This window comes from Arachis hypogaea, chromosome 9 (assembly GCF_003086295.3).
Source record: "Arachis hypogaea cultivar Tifrunner chromosome 9, arahy.Tifrunner.gnm2.J5K5, whole genome shotgun sequence".
NCBI lineage: Eukaryota > Viridiplantae > Streptophyta > Magnoliopsida > Fabales > Fabaceae > Arachis > Arachis hypogaea.
Window position 1 is genome coordinate 32,823,207 of NC_092044.1, and position 15,389 is coordinate 32,838,595.

At 39.7% G+C, this 15,389-nt stretch overlaps 1 non-coding gene across 1 annotated transcript; it reads left to right on the forward strand.

Annotated features, from left to right (window-relative positions):
- The first annotated feature begins 1,972 nt into the window (after window positions 1–1,972).
- Window positions 1,973–2,076, forward strand: LOC112713124 (small nucleolar RNA R71). The gene has a single exon (XR_003158099.1). It is a non-coding gene; the product is annotated as a small nucleolar RNA R71 (small nucleolar RNA).
- Window positions 2,077–15,389: the final 13,313 nt, after the last annotated feature.

The following is a 15,389-nucleotide window of genomic DNA, read 5'->3' on the forward strand; positions in this document are numbered from 1 at the left end:
CAAAATGTTGCTTGTTTCTGGCGTTCAGCGCCAGATTCATGCTCTGTTCTGGCGTTGAACGCTAGCCAGATACATCTTACTGGCGTTGAACTCCAGCCTGTGCTTCCTCCAGGGTGTGAATTTTTTTTCTGCTGTTTTTGCTTCTATTTTTAATTTTTATGATTTTTTCGTGACTCCACATGATCATGTACCTAATAAAACACAAAATAACAATAAAAATAAAAATTAGATAAATAAAATTGGGTTGCCTCCCAACAAGCGCTTCTTTAATGTCAATAGCTTGACAGTGGCTCTCATGGAGCCACAAAGGTGATCAGGTCAATGTTGTATAGTCCCAACACCAAACTTAGAGTTTGGATATGGGATCTTTACCCTCCCAACACCAAACTTAGAGTTTGACTGTGGGGGCTCTTCTTGACTCTGAACTGAGAGAAGCTCTTCATGCTTACTCTCTTTTGTCACAGAGGGATGGCCATGTGCCTTAAACACAAGGTAGTCCCTATTCAATTGAAGGACTATTTCACCTCTGTTGACATCTATCACAGCTTCTGCTGTGGCTAGGAAAGGTCTTCCAAGGATAATGCATTCATCCTCTTCCTTCCTAGTGTCTAAGATTATGAAATCAGCAGGGATGTAAAGGCCTTCAACCTTTACTAACACATCCTCCACTATTCCATAAGCTTGTCTCAATGACTTGTCTGCCAATTATAATGAGAACAAGGCAGGTTGTACCTCAATGATCCCCAGCTTCTCCATTACAGAGAGTGGCATAAGATTTATCCCTGACCCCAGATCACACAGAGCTTTTGCAAAGGTCATGGTGCCTATGGTACAAGGTATTAAGAACTTGCCAGGATCTTGTTTCTTTTAAGGTAGAGTTTGCTGAATCCAGGTATCTAGTTCATTAATGAGCAAGGGAGGTTCACTTTCCCAAGTCTCATTACCAAACAACTTGGCATTCAGCTTCATGATAGCTCCTAAATATTGAGCAACTTGCTCTTCAGTCACATCTTCATCCTCTTCAGAGGAAGAATAGTCTTCAGAGCTCATGAATGGCAGAAGGAGATTTAGTGGAATCTCTATGGTCTCCATATGAGCCTCAGATTCCTGTGGATCCTTAATAGGAAATTCCTTCTTGCTTGAGGGACGTCCTAGGAGGTCATCCTCACTAGGATTTTTGTCCTCCTCCTCCCTTGTGCATTCGGCCATATTGATTATATCAATGGCCTTGCACTCTCCTTTTGGATTCTCTTCTGTATTGCTTGGGAGAATACTGGGAGGAGTTTCAATGATTTTCTTACTCAGCTGGCCCACTTGTGCCTCCAGATTTCTAATGGAGGATCTTGTTTCACTCATGAAACTGAAAGTGGATTTTGACAGATCAGAGACTAGATTGGCTAAATTAGAAGTGTTTTGTTCAAAATTCTCTGTCTATTGCTGAGAAGATGATGGAAAAGGCTTGCTATTGCTCAGCCTATTGCGTCCACTATTGTTAAAGCCTTGTTGAGGCTTTTGTTGATCCTTCCATGAGAAATTTGGATGATTTCTCCATGATGAGTTATAGGTGTTTCCATAAGGTTCACCCATGTAATTAACCTCTGCCATGGCAGGGTTCTCAGGATCATAAGCTTCTTCAGAAGCTGCCTCTTTAGTACTGTTGGATGCATTTTGCCATCCATTCAGACTTTGAGAGATCATGTTGACTTGCTGAGTCAACACTTTGTTCTGAGCCAATATGGCATTCAGAGCATCAATTTTAAGAACTCCCTTCTTCTGAGGTATCCCATTATTCACGGAATTCTTCTCAGAAGTGTACATGAATTGGTTGTTTGCAACCATGTCAATGAGTTCTTGAGCCTCTTCAGGCATTTTCTTTAGGTGAATAGATCCACCTGCAGAATGGTCCAATGACATTTTCGAAAATTCAGACAGGCCATAATAGAATATATCTAATATGGTCCATTCTGAAAACATGTCAGATGGACATCTTTTGGTCAGCTGCTTGTATCTTTCCCAAGCTTCATAGAGGGATTCACCATCTTTTTGTTTGAAGGTTTGAACATCCACTCTAAGCTTGCTCAGCTTTTGAGGAGGAAAGAATTTATCTAAGAAGGCAGTGACCAGCTTATCCCAGGAGTCCAGGCTATCCTTGGGTTGTGAATCCAACCAAATTCTAGCTCTGTCTCTTACAGCAAAAGGGAAAAGCATGAGTCTGTAGACTTCAGGATCAACTCCATTCGTCTTTACAATCTCACAAATCTGCAAGAACTCAGTTAAAAACTGGTAAGGATCTTCAGATGGAAGTCCATAAAACTTGCAGTTTTGTTGCATTAAGGCAACTAGCTGAGGCTTCAGCTCAAAGTTATTGGCTCCAATGGCAGGAATAGAGATGCTTCTTCCATCAAATTTGGACGTTGGCTTTGTGAAGTCACCAAGCATTCTCCTTGCATTATTATTATTTTCGGCTGCCATCTCCTTCTCTTGTTCAAAAATTTCTGAAAGGTTGTTTCTGGATTGTTGTAACTTAGCTTCTCTTAATTTTCTCTTCAGAGTCCTTTCAGGTTCTGGATCAATTTCAACAAGAGTGCCATTTTCCTTGTTCCTGCTCATATGAAAGAAAAGAAAACCAGAAAAGAAAGAGGAATCCTCTATGTCACAGTATAGAGATTCCTTTATGTTAGTAGAAAAAGAAAGGGGAAAAGAATGAAGAAGAGTGGGTTTGGATATTTAGATGGAGAGAGGTGAAGAGAAGTGTTAGTAATTAAATAATTAAATAGAGTAAGAGAAGAGAGGGGAAATTTCGAAAATAATTTTGAAAAAGGGGTTAGTAATTTTTGAAAATTAGAAATAAGATAAGATTAAAATTAAAAATTAAAATTATTAAAAAGAATTTTTGAAAAAAAGAGAGAAGTATTCTCGAAAATTAGAGAGGGATAGGTAGTTAGTTGGTTTTTTGAAAAAGATAGGAAACAAACAAAAAGTTAATTAGTTAGTTGAAAAAGATATTAAAATCAAATTTGAAAAGATAAGAAGATAAGAAGTTAGACAAGATATTTTAAAATCAAATTTTTGGAAAAGATAAAATTTTGAAAAAGATAAGATAAAAGATAACAAGATTTAATTCAAAAAATTTAAAATTACTTACTTCACTAACAAGAAACTACAAGATATGATTCTAGAACTTAAAGATTGAACCTTTCTTAACAAGAAAGTAACAAACTTCAAATTTTTGAATCAATCACATTAATTGTTAGCTAATTTTCGAAAATATGATATAAAGATAAGAAAAAGATTTTGAAAATATTTTGAAAAAGATTTTTGAAATTTTTGAAAAATAGAAAAAAATGAAAAAGATATAATTTTTTGAAAAAGATTTTGAAAAGATAAGATTTTTAAAATTGAAAATTTGACTTGAATTGTAAGAAACAACTAATTTTGAAAGACCAAGCCAACCCAAAATTTCGAAAATTTGGAGGGAAATAAGGAAAAGATATTTTTTTATTTTTGAATTTTTAGTTATGAGAGAGAAAAACAAAAATATGATCCAAAACATAAAAATTTTGGATCAAAACACAAGATGCATGCAAGAACACTATGAATGTCAAGATGAACACTAAGAACACTTTGAAGATCATGATGAACATCAAGAACATATTTTTGAAAAATTTTTTATGCAAAGAAAACATGCAAGACACCAAACTTAGAAATCTTTAATGCATGGACTCTAACAAACGAAAAATGCACATGAAAAACAACAAACAACACAAAACAAGAAATCATCAAGATCAAACAAGAAGACTTGTCAAGAACAACTTGAAGATCATGAAGAACACCATGAATGCATGAGATTTTTGAAAAATGCAAGAAAAATTTTTAAAGCATGCAATTGACACCAAACTTAAAAATTGACTCAAGACTCAAACAAGAAATACAAAATATTTTTAGTTTTTATGATTTTCTAATTTTTTTGGATTTTTATTAAAAAAAATTTTCGAAAATATTTTTGGAAAAAACAAAAAAGAAAAGAAAAATTTTGAAAAAGATTTTTGAAAAGAAAAATTACCTAATCTGGGCAACAAGATGAACCGTCAGTTGTCCATACTCGAACAATCCCCGGCAACGGCGCCAAAAACTTGGTGGACGAAATTGTGATCCTTAAAGTTGGTCTCTTTGTATTTGTATGAAATCAAAAATACCCCAAAGAGATCATGGTGTGATGAATTGGGATCTTAATAATCCCTGGTGTGATCATAACTCCGTTCAACTTAACCAGCAAGTGTACTGGGTCATCCAAGTAATACCTTACGTGAGTAAGGGTCGATCCCACAGAGATTGTTGGTATGAAGCAAGCTATGGTCACCTTGTAAATCTCAGTTAGGCAGATTAAATGGTTATGGGTTTCGAAAATTAATAATTAAACAGAAAATAAAATAAGATAGAAATACTTATGTAAATCAATAGTGGGAATTTCAGATAGGCGTATGGAGATGTTGTGCTCCTCTCGAATCTCTACTTTCTTCTTACATTCATCCAATCCTTCTTACTCCTTTCCATGGCAAGCTGTATGTAGGGCATCGCCGTTGTCAATGGCTACATCCCATCCTCTCAGTGAAAATGGTCCTATGCTCTGTCACAGCACGGCTAATCATCTATCGGTTCTCAATCAGGTTGGAATAGAATCCCTTGATTCTTTTGTGTCTGTCACTAACGCCCAGCCTTCAGGAGTTTGAAGCTCGTCACAGTCATTCAATCCCAGAATCCTACTCAGAATACCATAGACAAGGTTTAGACTTTTCGGATTCTCATGAATGCCGCCATCAATTCTAGCTTATACCACGAAGATTCTGTTGGGGAATCTAAGAGATATGCGCCCGGCCTAGAGTAGAACGGAAGTGGTTGTCAATCACGCGCGTTCATAGGTGAGAATGATGATGAGTGTCACGGATCATCACATTCATCAAGTTGAAGTGCAACGTATATCTTGGAATAAGAATAAAAGAGAATTGAATAGAAAGTAATAGTAATTGTATTGAAACTTGAGGTACCGCAGAGCTCCACACCCTTAATCTATGGTGTGCAGAAACTCCACCGTTGAAAATACACAAGTGAAAGGTTCAGGCATGGCCGAATGGCCAGCCCCCATGGTCTAAGGACTAGGCGTCCAGAGATTCTTAATACACTAGTAAAAAGTCCTATTTATAATAAACTAGCTACTAGGGTTTACATGAGTAAGTAATTGATGCATAAATCCACTTCCAGGGCCCACTTGGTGTATGTTTGGGCTGAGCTTGATCTATCCACGAGCTGAGGCTTTTCTTGGAGTTGAACGCCAAGTTATAACGTGTTTTGGGCGTTCAACTCCGGATCATGACGTGTTTCTGGCGTTTAACTCCAGACAGCAGCATGTACTTGGCGTTCAATGCCAAGTTACATCGTCAATTTCCGAATAAAGTATGGACTATTATATATTGCTGGAAAGCTCTAGATGTCTACTTTCCAACGCCGTTGGGAGCGCACCATTTGGAGTTCTGTTGCTCTAGAAAATCCATTTCGAGTGCAGGGAGGTCAGATTCCAACAACATCAGCAGTCCTTTTTGTTTGCCTTTTTCAGAGTTTTGCTCAAGTCCCTCAATTTCAGCCAGAAATTACCTGAAATCACAGAAAAACATACAAACTCGAAGTAAAGTCCAGATATGTGAATTTAACATAAAAACTAATGAAAACATCCCTAAAAGTAGCTTGAACTTACTAAAAACTACCTAAAAACAATGCCAAAAAGCGTATAAATTATCCGCTCATCAATAGGATTAGGAGATTATGGAGTAAGAGTGTTCTTGGAGAGTAATAAGTGGGTTAGAGAGCGCCTACTGCTTGATTAGTTAAGGAAACAAGAGTGTTGACTTGTTAACCACATTGTTTTTGCAAACACCTACCTTGAAAATTTGCACCTTATTGTGTTTTTTCAAGTTCTGGTAAAGTGTTAGAACCCTGTAACCTTTTTCTATTGAGCCTATCTTATAGCTTCTGCTTTGTACCACACTTTTTTCCTTATTTTTTTATGCCATATAAAAATCCTAGTATTTGAAACTATATATATATAAAAGTATGCTGAGATCTTTTTGCTTTTTCCCTAAATCTGTTCAAAAGTATAGTAATATAAATGCCTTTTGTTTTGTATTAATTTTCGAGGATGAAAATTTTTATAAGTGGGGTAGGATGTAAAATCCCAGATTTTTAAAAATTAAATAATAAGTTATTTATGGTTTATTATATTTACAAAAGATGATATTTTCAGATATTTTTATATCAATTGGGCAATTTTCGTATTCAAAATTTAAAGTTTTAATAATTGAAAAATAATGAAAATTTTGTATGTTTTAACTTGAGTATTTAGATTTTGAACTTTATTTTATGAATAAAGGAAAACTAATTTGATTATCTCTAATTTTCATTCAATTAGTACTTATTTGAAAATAATTTACAAGTTGATAATTAAATGGTATTTCAAAGATAGTTATTTTGTATTTAATTTGGATTTAAATTATTACTTTATCCCCTAATTTTATTAAAATTACCAAACTATCCAAAACCCTAATTCCCAAATACACAACACTAATCCAAATTTCATAAACACTCCACTCATCCTCACACAGACATGCCGCCACCCGCTCACCCTCAATACCCAATAGTCAAAAGAGAAAAAGAAAAGAAAAGGGAAAGGGAAGGAGAGAAGAGAAAAGAGAGAACGGAGAGGAAGGAGAACCGAAATAGTAGAAGAAGAAAATGGGAGGGGGGAAGGAGGAAGGTGGCGCCGATGGACGTCACTATCACCGTCGTCATCGTCATCGTCGAGGAGAGGGAGAAACCAGAACGAATGCGAGGAGTCGGAGAAGTAAACGCGAGTCAAGGGAGGAGGGAGCCTATGTTCATGTCGTTGTCCTCCCCTTGCCGTCAAATCCGCCGCCGCCGTCCGTGGAGCTGCGAGGAGCATTGATGAGCGGATAATTTGTACGCTTTTTGGCATTGTTTTTAGTATGTTTTTAGTATGATCTAGTTAGTTTTTAGTATATTTTTATTAGTTTTTAGTTAAAATTCACTTTTCTGGACTTTACTATGAGTTTGTGTGTTTTTCTGTGATTTCAGGTATTTTCTGGCTGAAATTGAGGGACCTGAGCAAAAATCTGATTCAGAGATTAAAAAGGACTGCAGATGCTGTTGGATTCTGACCTCCCTGCACTCGAAGTGGATTTTCTGGAGCTACAGAAGCCCAATTGGCGCGCTCTTAACGGCGTTGGAAAGTAGACATCCTGGGCTTTCCAGCAATATATGATAATCCATACTTTGCCCAAGATTTGATGGCCCAAACTGGCGTTCAAAGTCACCCTCAGAATTCCCAGCGTTAAACGCCGGAACTGGCACCAAAGTGGGAGTTAAACGCCCAAACTGGCATAAAAGCTGGCGTTTAACTCCAAGAAGAGTCTCTACACGAAAATGCTTCAATGCTCAGCCCAAGCACACACCAAGTGGGCCCAGAAGTGGATTTTTATGTCATTTACTCATCTCTGTACACCCTAGGCTACTAGTTCTCTATATATAGGACCTTTTACTATTGTATTTTCATCTTTGGACATCTAGTTCTTGGATCATTGGGAGGCTGGCCATTCGGCCATGCCTAGACCTTGTTCTTATGTATTTTCAACGGTGGAGTTTCTACACACCATAGATTAAGGTGTGGAGCTCTGCTGTACCTCGAGTATTAATGTAATTACTATTGTTCTTCTATTCAATTCCGCTTGTTCTTGTTCTAAGATATCACTTGTTCTTCAACTTGATGAATGTGATGATCCGTGACACTCATCATCATTCTCACCTATGAACGTGTGCCTGACAACCACCTCCGTTCTACCTTAGATTGGGTGAATATCTCTTGGATTCCTGATACACGATGCATGGTTGATCGCCTGACAACCGAGCCAGCCATTCCGTGAGATCAGAGTCTTCGTGGTATAGGCTAGAACTGATGGCGGCATTCAAGAGAATCCGGAAGATCTAACCTTGTCTGTGGTATTCTGAGTAGGATTCAATGACTGAATGACTGTGATGTGCTTCAAACTCCTGAGGGCGGGGCGTGAGTGACAGACGCAAAAGAATCACTGGATTCTATTCCGGCCTGATTGAGAACCGACAGATGGATAGCCGTGCCGTGACAGGGTGCGTTGAACATTTCCACTGAGAGGATGGGAGGTAGCCACTGACAACGGTGAAACCCTTGCTTAAGCTTGCCATGGAAAGGAGTAGGAAGGATTGGATGAAGACAGTAGGAAAGCAGAGAGACGGAAGGGACAAGCATCTTCATACGCTTATCTGAAATTCCTACCAATGAATTACATAAGTATCTCTATCTTTATCTTTATGTTTTATTCGTATATCACCATACCCATTTGAGTTTGCCTGACTGAGATTTACAAGGTGACCATAGCTTGCTTCATACCAACAATCTCTGTGGGATCGACCCTTACTCGCGTAAGGTTTATTACTTGGACGACCCAGTACACTTGCTCGTTAGTTGTGCGAAGTTGTAGTGATCACAATTTCGTCCACCAAGCATCGCCATTAGATCCCGTCATCATTCATCATTGCCCAGTCACTGCTGTGCTCCTTTGTTTGCCGTCGAGCTATGTTCTTCCGTCCCCTCTGCCATAGTCGCCATTGTGGGAAACCACCAAAGGAGCCACCACCCTCTTGTGAGTTATTTCCGCTGCTGGTTGAAGCCGCCATTACTGGAGCTCGCCGAAGTCAACTGCTAGAGCTACGGTTGCATGGTACTTAATTCATTTGTTACAGTAAGTTGTTTTTACTCTGAAAATCATTTTAATCGCTATTCCGCTATATGTTTCTAAGGATTTGGAGGGTGTTATTGCCATAAGGTTTAAGTTCCGGTCATTGCATGTCACGATTAAAGTTGCTGCTATTACTGTAAAAGTAGTATGGAGGTGTGGTTGCAACTACCGTTGTTGTGGGTCGAAAGAATAAAGGTCTTGATGCATTTTGTGGCTTACAAGTTTCGACTATTGGTAGCGCGAAATTGTGATCAATACTTTTCACAACTCAAATAATCCCCGGTAATGAATCCAAAAACTTGGTGTTCAATACCATGGCATAAACACAACTTCGCACAACTAACCAGCAAGTGTACTGGGTCGTCCAAGTAATAAACCTTACGCGAGTAAGGGTCGATCCCACAGAGATTGTTGGTATGAAGCAAGCTATGGTCATCTTGTAAATCTTAGTCAGGCAAACTCAAATGGATATGGTGATGAACGAAATAAACATAAAGATAAAGATAGAGGTACTTATGTAATTCATTGGTAGGAACTTCAGATAAGCGCATGAAGATGCCTTCCCTTCCGTCTCTCTGCTTTCCTACTGTCTTCATCCAATCCTTCTTACTCCTTTCCATGGCAAGCTTATGTAGGGTTTCACCGTTGTCAGTGGCTACCTCCCATCCTCTCAGTGAAAATGTTCCTATGCTCTGTCACAGCATATGGCTAATCAGCTGTCGGTTCTCGGTCAGGCCGGAATAGAATCCAGCGATTCTTTTGCGTTTGTCACTAACGCCCCGCCTGCTAGGAGTTTGAAGCACGTCACAGTCATTCAATCATTGAATCCTACTCAGAATACCACAGACAAGGTTAGACCTTCCGGATTCTCTTGAATGCCGCCATCAGTTCTAGCCTATACCACGAAGACTCTGATCTCACGGAATGGTTGGCTCGGTTGTCAGGCGAGCACTCGGTTGTCAAGCGATCAACCATGCATCGTGCAATCAGGAATCCAAGAGATATTCACCCAATCGAAGGTAGAACGGAGGTGGTTGTCAGTCACACGTTCATAGGTGAGAATGATGATGAGTGTCACGGATCATCACATTCATCTAAGTTGAAGAACAAGTGATATCTTAGAACAAGAACAAGCGGAATTGAATGGAAGAACAATAGTAATTGCATTAATACTCGAGGTACAGCAGAGCTCCACACCTTAATCTATGGTGTGTAGAAACTCCACCGTTGAAAATACATAAGAACAAGGTCTAGGCATGGCCGAATGGCCAGCCTCCCAATGATCTAAGATAGCATAAAATGAAGATAGCTACCAAAGTCTGCAAATACAATAGTAAAAGGTCCTACTTATAGAGAACTAGTAGCCTAAGGTTTACAGAAATGAGTAAATGACATAAAAATCCACTTCCGGGCCCACTTGGTGTGTGCTTGGGCTGAGCAATGAAGCATTTTCGTGTAGAGACTCTTCTTGGAGTTAAACGCCAGCTTTAGTGCCAGTTTGGGCGTTTAACTCCCATTTGGGTGCCAGTTCCGGCGTTTAACGCTGGAAATCTTGAAGGTGACTTTGAACGCCGGTTTGGGCCATCAAATCTTGGGCAAAGTATAAACTATCATATATTGCTGGAAAGCCCAGGATGTCTACTTTCCAACGCCGTTGAGAGCGCGCCAATTGGGCTTCTGTAGCTCCAGAAAATCCACTTCGAGTGCAGGGAGGTCAGAATCCAACAGCATCTGCAGTCCTTTTTAGTCTCTGAATCAGATTTTTGCTCAGGTCCCTCAATTTCAGCCAGAAAATACCTGAAATCACAGAAAAACACAAAAACTCATAGTAAAGTCCAGAAAAGTGAATTTTAACTAAAAACTAATAAAAATATACTAAAAACTAACTAGATCTTACTAAAAAACATACTAAAAACAATGCCAAAAAGCGTACAAATTATCCGCTCATCACAACACCAAACTTAAATTGTTGCTTGTCCTCAAGCAACTGAAAATCAAATAAGATAAAAAGAAGAGAATATGCAATGAATTCCAAAAACATCTATGAAGATCAGTATTAATTAGATGAGCGGGGCTTTTAGCTTTTTGTCTCTGAATAGTTTTGGCATCTCACTCTATCCTTTGAAATTCAGAATGATTGGCTTCTTTAGGAACTCAGAATCCAGATAGTGTTATTGATTCTCCTAGTTAAGTATGATGATTCTTGAACATAGCTACTTATTGAGTCTTGGCTGTGGCCCAAAGCACTCTGTCTTCCAGTATTACCACCGGATACATACATGCCACAGACACATAATTGGGTGAACCTTTTCAGATTGTGACTCAGCTTTGCTAGAGTCCCCAATTAGAGGTGTCCAGGGTTCTTAAGCACACTCTTTTTGCCTTGGATCACAACTTTATTTCTTTCTTTTCTCTCTTTTTTTTTTCGTTTTCTTTTCTTTGTCTCTTTTTTTTTCGATTTTTTTTTTGCTTTTTCTTGCTTCAAGAATCATTGTAATGATTTTTTAGATCCTCAGTAACATGTCTCCTTTTTCATCATTCTTTCAAGAGCCAACATTCATAAACCACAAATTCAAGATACATATGCACTGTTTAAGCATACATTCAGAAAACAAAAATATTGCCACCACATCAAAATAATTAAACTGTTATAAAATTCAAAATTCATGCAATTCTTTTTCTTTTTCCATTAAGCACGTTTTTATTAAGAGAGGTGATGGATTCATAGGACATTCATAACTTTAAGGCATAGACACTAAGACACTAATGATCACAAGACACAAACATAGATAAACATAAGCACTAAAATTCGAAAAGCAGAAGAATAAAGAACAAGGAAATCAAGGAACGGGTCCACCTTAGTGATGGCGGCTCTTTCTTCCTCTTGAAGATCCTATGGAGTGCTTGAGCTCCTCAATGTCTCTTCCTTGTCTTTGTTGCTCCTCTCTCATGATTCTTTGATCTTCTCTAATTTCATGGAGGATGATGGAGTGTTCTTGATGCTCCACCCTTAGTTGTCCCATGTTGGAACTCAATTCTCCTAGGGAGGTGTTTAATTGCTCCCAATAGTTTTGTGGAGGAAAGTGCATCCCTTGAGGTATCTCAGGGATCTCATGATGAGTGGGGTCTCTTGTATGCTCCATCCTCTTCTTAGTGATGGGCTTGTCCTCATCAATATGGGTGTCTCCCTCTATGTCAACTCCAACTGAATAACAGAGGTGACAAATGAGATGAGGGAAGGCCAACCTTGCCAAGCTAGAGGACTTGTCCGCCACCTTATAGAGTTCTTGGGCTATAACCTCATGAACTTCTATTCCTTCTCCAATCATGATGCTATGAATCATGATAGCCCGGTCTATGGTAACTTCGGACCGGTTGCTAGTGGGAATGATTGAGCGTTGGATGAACTCCAACCATCCTCTAGCCACGGGCTTGAGGTCATGCCTTCTTAATTGAACCGGCTTCCCTCTTGAATCTCTCTTCCATTGGGCGCCCTCTTCACATATAATTGTGAGGACTTGGTCCAACCTTTGATCAAAGTTGACCCTTCTAGTGTAAGGATGTTCATCTCCTTGCATCATAGGCAAGTTGAACGCCACCCTCACACTTTCCGGACTAAAATCCAAGTATTTCCCCCAAACCATAGTAAGATAATTCTTTGGGTCCGGGTTCACACTTTGATCATGGTTCTTGGTGATCCATGCATTGGCATAGAACTCTTGAACCATCAAGATTCCGACTTGTTGAATGGGGTTGGTAAGAACTTCCCAACCTCTTCTTCGGATCTCATGTTGGATCTCCGGATATCCACCCTTTTTGAGTGAAAAAGGGACATCGGGGATCACCTTTTTCAAGGCCACAACTTCATAGAAGTGGTCTTGATGCACCCTTGAGATGAATCTTTCCATCTCCCATGACTCGGAGGTGGAAGCTTTTGCCTTCCCTTTCCTCTTTCTAGAGGTTTCTCCGGCCTTGGATGCCATAAATGGTTATGGAAAAACAAAAAGCAATGCTTTTACCACACCAAACTTAAAATGTTTGCTCGTCCTCGAGCAAAAGAAGAAAGAAGAGAGTAGAAGAAGAAGAAATGAGGAAGAAGGGAATGGCTTTGTGTTCGGCCAAAGGGGAGAGAAATGGTGTTTAGGATGTGTGAAAATGAAGGAGTGAAGGAGGGTTTATATAGGAGAGGCGGATGGGAGGGTTCGGCCATTTGAGGGTGGGTTTAGGTGGGAAGGTGGTTTGAATTTGAATGGTGAGGTAGGTGGAGTTTTATGAAGGATGGATGTGAGTGGTGAAGAGAAAGATGGGATTTGATAGGTGAAGGGTTTTTGGGGAAGAGGTGTTGAGGTGATTGGTGAATGGGTGAAGAAGAGAGAGAGTGGTAGGGTAGGTGGGGATCCTGTGGGGTCCACAGATCCTGAGGTGTCAAGGAAAAGTCATCCCTGCACCAAATGGCAAACAAAATCACGTTTTTAGCCATTTCTGGCGTTAAACGCCGGGCTGATGCCCATTTCTGGTGTTTAACGCCAGCTTCTTGCCCCTTTCTGGCGTTTAACGCCAGTCTGGTGCCCCTTTCTGGCGTTAAACGCCCAGAATGGTGCCAGACTGGGCGTTAAACGCCCAACAGCTAACCTCACTGGCGTTTAAACGCCAGTAGGTGCGTCCTCCAGGGTGTGCTGTTTTTCTTCCTATTTTTTCATTCTGTTTTTGCTTTTTTCATTGATTTTGTGACTTCTCATGATCATCAACCTACAAAAAAGAGAAAATAACAAAATAAAATAGATAGAATATAACATTGGGTTGCCTCCCAACAAGCGCTTCTTTAATGTCAGTAGCTTGACAGAGGACTCTCATGGAGCCTCACAGATACTCAGAGCCATGTTGGAACCTCCCAACACCAAACTTAGAGTTTGAATGTGGGGGTTCAACACCAAACTTAGAGTTTGGTTGTGGCCTCCCAACACCAAACTTAGAGTTTGACTGTGGGGGCTTTGTTTGGCTCTGCTTTGAGAGAAGCTCTGCATGCTTCCTCTCCATGATGACAGAGGGGTATCCTTGAGCCTTAAACATCAAGGATTCTTCATTCACTTGAATGATCAACTCTCCTCTATCAACATCAATCACAGCCTTTGCTGTGGCTAGGAAGGGTCTGCCAAGGATGATGGATTCATCCATGCACTTCCCAGTCTCTAGGACTATGAAATCAGTAGGGATGTAATGGTCTCCAATCTTTACCAGAACATCCTCTACAAGTCCATGGGCTTGTTTTCTTGAATTGTCTGCCATCTCTAGTGAGATTTTTGCAGCTTGCACCTCAAAGATCCCTAACTTCTCCATTACAGAGAGAGGCATGAGGTTTACACTTGACCCTAAGTCACACAAGGCCTTCTTGAAGGTCATGGTGCCTATGGTACAAGGTATTGAAAACTTCCCAGGATCCTGTCTCTTTTGAGGCAGTTTCTGCCTAGACAAGTCATCCAGTTCTTTGATGAGCAAAGGGGATTCATCCTCCCAAGTCTCATTTCCAAATAACTTGTCATTCAGCTTCATGATTGCTCCAAGGTATTTAGCAACTTGCTCTTCAGTGACATACTCATCCTCTTCAGAGGAAGAATACTCATCAGAGCTCATGAATGGCAGAAGTAAGTCCAATGGAATCTCTATGGTCTCAGTTTGAGCCTCAGATTCCCATGGTTCCTTATTGGGGAACTCATTGGAGGCTAGTGGACGTCCAGTGAGGCCTTCCTCAGTGGCGTTCACTGCCTCTTCTTCTTCCCAAAATTCGGCCATGTTGATGGCCTTGCACTCTCCTTTTGGATTTTCTTCTGTATTGCTTGGAAGAGTACTAGGAGGGAGTTCAGTAATTTTCTTGCTCAGCTGACCCACTTGTCCTTCCAAATTTCTAATGGAGGACCTAGTTTCAGTCATGAAACTTTGAGTGGTTTTGATTAGATCAGAGACCATGGTTGCTAAATCAGAGTTATTCTGCTTAGAACTCTCTGTCTGTTGCTGAGAAGATGATGGAAAAGGCTTGCTATTGCTAAACCTGTTTCTTCCACCATTATTATTATTGAAACCTTGTTGAGGTCTCTGTTGATCCTTCCATGAGAAATTTGGATGATTTCTCCATGAAGGATTATAGGTGTTTCCATAGGGTTCTCCCATGTAATTCACCTCTTCCATTGAAGGGTTCTCAGGATCATAAGCTTCTTCCTCAGATGAAGCTTCCTTAGTACTGCTTGGTGCATTTTGCATTCCAGACAGACTTTGAGAAATCATATTGACTTGTTGAGTCAATATTTTGTTCTGAGCCAATATGGCATTCAGAGTGTTAATCTCAAGAACTCCTTTCTTCTGACTAGTCCCATTGTTCACAGGATTTCTTTCAGAAGTGTACATGAATTGGTTATTTGCAACCATTTCAATCAGTTCTTGAGCTTCAGTAGGCGTCTTCTTCAGATGAAGAGATCCTCCAGAAGAGCTATCCAAAGACATCTTGGACAGTTCAGAGAGACCATCATAGAAAATACCTATGATACTCCATTCAGA